The sequence below is a fragment of the Sylvia atricapilla genome, chromosome Z, assembly GCF_009819655.1.
Source record: "Sylvia atricapilla isolate bSylAtr1 chromosome Z, bSylAtr1.pri, whole genome shotgun sequence".
In the NCBI taxonomy this organism is placed as follows: Eukaryota; Metazoa; Chordata; class Aves; order Passeriformes; family Sylviidae; genus Sylvia; species Sylvia atricapilla.
The window spans coordinates 6,259,567-6,265,599 of record NC_089174.1 but is presented as its reverse complement, the minus strand read 5'-3'; positions in this window follow the sequence as shown (position 1 = coordinate 6,265,599).

Below are 6,033 nucleotides of genomic sequence, written 5' to 3'. Positions count from 1 at the left end.
CTTCAGGGAGGGCTGCTGGACATGTAGATAGTGTAAATAATGTGGGCATTGGAAAGGACAGCATGGATATGGTCGAATATCCAGAGTGGTTTGTGTGGAAAGTCACTCTAATTGCCCAGCTCTGGGTTTTTAGTGGGAACTGAGGGAAAAGAGCATCAGCAGTGCCAGGGAATGCCTGAAAGGGCATTTCTGAAGGAATTTCTAGGAAAAACTTGCCTGTTCAGTCTGGGAATATATCTGAAACTGCCTACAACTGTGAGGAAGGATGTTTTAACAAGGTGAGATATGGGATCTTCTCATTAGTTTTCAGGGATAGGCTAAACAGCAGGGAGCATTTGGATTATAGGTTGGGAAAAACTTGATAATCTCAAAGCAAGTTTTATTAGAGGATGGAAGCAAGAGCAGAAACAGCAACAGATTTCTTCTGCTCCTCAAGAACTAATGGATCCTGGCTATGAACATTATTCTCATGAAGCCCAAGTTTAAATGACATAGTTAAGTAGGGGGTTGTGTCTTACATGAGGGATTGTCCCACACCCAGCCACAATTCTGCTAATGAAAAACTATTTCAGCTGAGTTAAAAGGGAGAAATATGTTGTTACTGGTTTTAAAAAATTCTTGTAAGGAATGGTTCACCTGAAAGATAAAATGAGGAAGTTCCAAACCCAGTGGTGATAGCAGGAGATGAGGGTGACAGCCCTTAAAATAGATGGGAAAGGTTTCTCACATGGTTAGTTGGTTGCATTAATCCTGTAAAGATATTTTGGAGTGATCTGGGCTGCCACAGCTGGGAGCTGAGGGTTTAGAGGGGTTTGAAAGTGCCAGATGGGTGCCCCAAACCCTGGCTGCTTCTCCCAGGAAAGGTGTGAGCCCTTTGCACAGCAGATGCAGGTAAAATCCAGGAATAGACACTGAGGAAGACAGATAGCCCCAGCTTTGGGTAATTTTCTTTAAAACTCCAGGTAAGTTCAGGCCATTTAATTCTTGTCCTTACTGAACCTGACAGGACAAGTTTTAGTTTTGTGTTGACATTTTTTTTCCTCTTCTCCTTCCTCTGATCCTAGAGTGTTTAATCTGAATGAGTGGCTCTTTCTGAAGCAGCATTAAAAGAAACTGTAGGAATTCACAAACTCCCCTCCATGATATTTTTGGGCTTGCAGAACCAGTTGCCTGCGTGCTGAAATACTTAGCAGACCCCTGCATGGTACACTGGAGCTTTCATTTTAAATTGAAGGCACAAATTTGTGTGTGTTTGCTTTGCAATGATCCAAGATATCATTTTATTCTGATAAAACCCTTTATGGTGTCTTGGCATAGGCTGAGGTGGCTCATGTTGACCTGATGGTCACTCCATCACTGGAGATTCCGTTCATTGCAAAGGAAAATTGGAGCTTTGAGCAATAGATATGTGTTTCACATGTGTATATAAATGTATGTACATATGTATTGATTTTAATATAGGCTCATTGTCAACTTCAGTTAATTTATTACAAGTTTGGTTTGTTTCCTAATTTAATCCATGTGCATGAGAGCCACATGGGTTTGGCTGTGCCTGGTTTAGAAAACAGCCCATCTTTGAGTATCTTACATATATGATACAATCAAAGACTTATAAGAATATGTTGAAGTGTTCCACTTTTCTATTTCAATTAAACTTGCTGTGTTATGGGATCATCTCTGAGTTGTTGTCTCCTTGCATCTTCAGCATGCTGCTGGTGGCATCATCAGGAGCTGGGGACACTCAGGGGTAAATCTGAGTGCCATTCCAGGCAGATCCTCTCGGAACAGCAGCTCCTTCAGCCCTTGGCCAGTGATCCCAAGATCACAAGTGAGGAAAGTGATTGTAATGAGGAATTAATATTTGTTTTCTTGTTAATTGGTGAAAGCCATTGCATACAAGCCAGAGGAAAAAAAAAAAAACACTGAACCTGGAGGTCCTCAGCTCTCTGGGGTTGGAATGTCCCTGTTCACCTGCAGTTTTGTGTCCACAGTGTTTTAAATTTCTCCTTAAATTCTGCACAGTAAATAGTCATAGGAAGATTTGCTAAGGTGAGTCATTTTTGTTCTACAGTGGGAGAGTTTTTGCTTTTTTTTAGGAAATTAAATTAATTTGCTTGTCAAGGAGTTTTTAATCAAGGATGGAACCTGTGATTGGCTAATTCTTGCTTGGGTTTTGTTTGGGTTTTTTGTTTCTCTCATTTTGGTTTTATGCTTTTGCATCTGAACTGTCTTATTTTTGTCCAAAATACCTGGGTGTCTGTCCTGTCTTTGTCTTGCATCCATCCTTGTCATCTTCGTACAGCATCCATCATTTTTCTGGGCATCAGGCACTTAAACAAAGACCTTTTTCCAGTTGATGTTCCCATCAGTTCTCTGAAAGAATGTGGGTTATCAAGGACCTTATTAAATGGTGGCTGTTTTGATGGAGGTAGATTTCCTTGTAGGCAACAGAAGTGGTTGGAAGGATGCCAGAAAATGGAATGGAAATCTTATCTGATGCGGGAAAAAAAAGGTTAAAAAAAATTCCTTGCATTTTTTTTTTTTAAATTGTACATTTTCATCTGAATTCACCACGAGAGATGTTTCCATGGATCTCCCAGCTTCTGGCAGTTCCAGAGATTGCTGGCTCCAGGTGTGCAGTGGCTGCAGGGGCTGCTCCAGCCCAGCCCCACATTCCCATGCTCAGGCATGGGATCCTTCGTGGATCCCAGCCCATCATTCCCTTCCAGCCCCACTTTGAGTGCTGGGTCCATCACTACCTCTCTGCTGCATTAACAATTTGCTTGATCTGCAGAGAAGAAAATATTCCCAGCAGGACATATTTTTTTTCCCAGTGAGTCACTCTGCCCTAAATTTAACCTTCTGGATACTGTGGATTTTTTCTTAAAATTTCTTTACAAAATATAATAGCTGGGCTAAAGCTTTTGTGAGGTATTTTCCAGTCACTTAGTGGCCAAGCCCTCTGACTAGTTTGTATTTCAGCCCAGAATACCTTTGATAATCTTTGCCAGTATCCAGTGTTGGTGGTCTTAAAATTCTACAACCGAGTGGAAAACTGTTAAGTGCTCAGGCTTCAGAGCATGCCTAATTAATTCTTTCCAGGGTTTTAGTCCTTTAAAAAGTGTTAAAAACATGGATTCAGTGTATCATTGAATATTGCATGGTTCTGTGGAAATAAATTGCATCAGTTTGATTCCTTTAGGAGTTCAGAGAGTTTTTGCTTTGTGCTTCCTCTGGAAGTTTACAGGAGTCTGTGGAAAGTTCAGGTTAAAATGGGCAAAAGTTTTTAATGAGGGGGAGCAGCTCGATGGCAAAGCAAGAGCCCCAAAAAAATCACATCAGAAAACTCTTTGCAAAGACATCAGTCAGCTGCATTTGAAAATCAGGCAAAATCTCCCCTGTACTCACAACTCCAAAAGCATTTCCCCATGCGAACTTTAGTATTTTTATTTTGAGCAGAAAGGCACACTTGTGTTTATTTTATTTCATGACTGCTTAAGGAGATTATAATGACTTAATCCTGGAAAGGGCTGGCAGCGTTTGAGAAGCAGGTGAGGCAAATTTGAGCTTTTTTCTCTCCTCACATCGAGTCCTGCAGGGGATTCAGCCTCAGAAGAACCATTAAGGATCTTTCAACATCCAGGCTTATGTGCTTCTTCCAAGAGACGTGGAGGCGGGAGAGATGAAAAAGGAGCATGTGATGGAGATGAACTGGAGATTATCATTTTAATGCAGAATTAAAGGGGCAAATGTCAACATGGGTATCTATTGCTCTCCCTTCCAGCACAGCTCAGGCTGGGGAGTTGCCTCTTGTGAAACCCTCAGGGGTGTTGCTGGCTTTTCCCAGGTAAAGTTGGCAGTATTGGGGTGCTCTTGTCACGGTCTGGTTGGATTTGCTGTCCTTGGTGTCTTCTTGTTCCAAGGTTTGGGGGGAAAAGAGTAAAAGAGACTCGAGAGAGATTCACTCACCTACCTAAGGAAACACCACGTGGGACATCTTTTGGAGCAGGGCAGGTCATGGAACCATGGAGTCCTTTAGTTTGGAAAAGCCTTTAAAACCATGGAACCCCCCAGCACTGCCAAAGTTACCACTGACCTGTATTCCCAAGAGCCACATTCCCAAGAGCTTTTAAATCCCCCCAGAGATGGGGACTCCACCCCTGCCCTGAGCAGCCCATTCCAGGATTTCACCACCCAGGATCATCAGGCCAAGCTCCAATGAGGAAAGGTCTGCAGATCTCCAGAGGGACTCAGTGAAATCTCCAAAGGCAGCCCTGGAAACTCAACTGTTTATCAAATTCCAAGAAATCCTCTGCTTTCCGCATGAGAGAGTGAAAATATGTTGATCTATCTACATAAAATGTAAATTCTTCTATGAGCATGGATCAAACTACAGGCAGTAACAACACAGACTGTGCTGGTGGAGTCTTTGATCAATTCAAAGGTAAAACACCCAGTTCTGTGAAAAATCTGAGCTGACTTGCCCCAGCTCCTTGCTAGAATATGTCTATTATGGAGAGTCACAATTTTGGCTTAAAAGCTTAAGGGAAAACAAAAATGAAATCCTCAAGGTCAATTAGGAATTAATAAAATGCTCAGGATATAAGTTTCTTTTCCATCCACTGGAGTCCTGGAGCTGCCCATGGTGGCACTATCATTTGACCTCTGGATAAGAGGATGCTGAAGGCAGGTCCCTGCTGGCACCAGGAGAGGCAAGGGAAAAAAGGGAGGGCTGTTTTCTTTGGGAGTTAAATGGTATTTGTGTCTGCCTTAGCATGGAATGTGGTGCTGGGTGGTTAATTCACCCCCCTGGCTTTGGTGTGGCATTCCAGAGATCCCAACACAAGCTCCAAAGGACAAAACATCATCATTACCACTTCCTGCAGGCTCTGAGAGAGACCAGACAGTCCCATTGCACAGGAATTTTTTGGATCCTGAAGGAGATGCTTGGGGCTGTCACAAGGAATCATCCTGGAATCACAGCATGGTTTGGGTCAAAAGGGATCTTAAAGATGATCCAGTTCCAAACCCTGCCATGGGCAAGGCCACTTTCCATTGGACCAGGTTGCTTGAATCCCTGTCCAACCTTCCTTTGAAAAGAAACACCTGTCAGGAGTGGAATTTCAGTGCAGGGAGAGACATTTCAACCTTGGGAACTCAATTCCTATTCCACAGCCTCGGAAACTGGAAGATGTTTGACTGGGCACAAGGCATCCTGTGAAGAGCCAAGGCTGGGCACCAGCAATGTTCTGCCTCAGCCACGCAGAGTTTTTCTGCCAGTAGGGCCCAGAATTCCTGAGGACATTTCCAAATGGCAAACAGCACTAACTTGGGATGTGCAGTAGCACAAAAACAGCAGAGCCAAATACAGCTGGCTGAAATCACACCCAGAAATATAGAAGTGTGCATTAATCGGTTTTTTAAAACAGAAATACACAAGTGGCCACTTTGCATTTTAATTTTATGTAATTCCAGTATGAGCTACAAAAAAAAAAAAAAAAAAAAAAAAAAATCCTCATTCCTGGTGTGCAAATCCTTGTTTTCACCCAGCTCCTCTGGACATTGCCAAAGCTCTTTTCCTGTCCAACTCTGAGGAGGACATCACAAGAAGAGATGGCAACCAGTCATCATTGTCACTTCAGACAGGTTTAGCCAGGATTGTGTGGTAGTTAAATGTCTGATTGGAATTGCAATAATTGATTATTTAGGTGATAGATAAGTTTTACTTTGTATTTATCAACCTTTTTATGTTCAATACGAAGAGCAGCAGTGAAGCACCACTGACTGGAAGATGGGTGTGTTATTGCTGTTCAAAACTATGGAAAAAGAGTGAATATGCTGGGATGTGGTGGGAAAGGGTGTAGGAATGGGATGAGTGGAGGTTTAGGGAGGGCTGGTCACAAGAACCTACATGGAAATCCCTCGCAGCAGCTGGCAGTGTTTCCAGTGGAATGGCAGGACAATGGATGGACAAGGTGTGTTTATTGCTGCAGAATCACAGCTCTGTGGCTGGGTTTTGACCCTGCATTGATG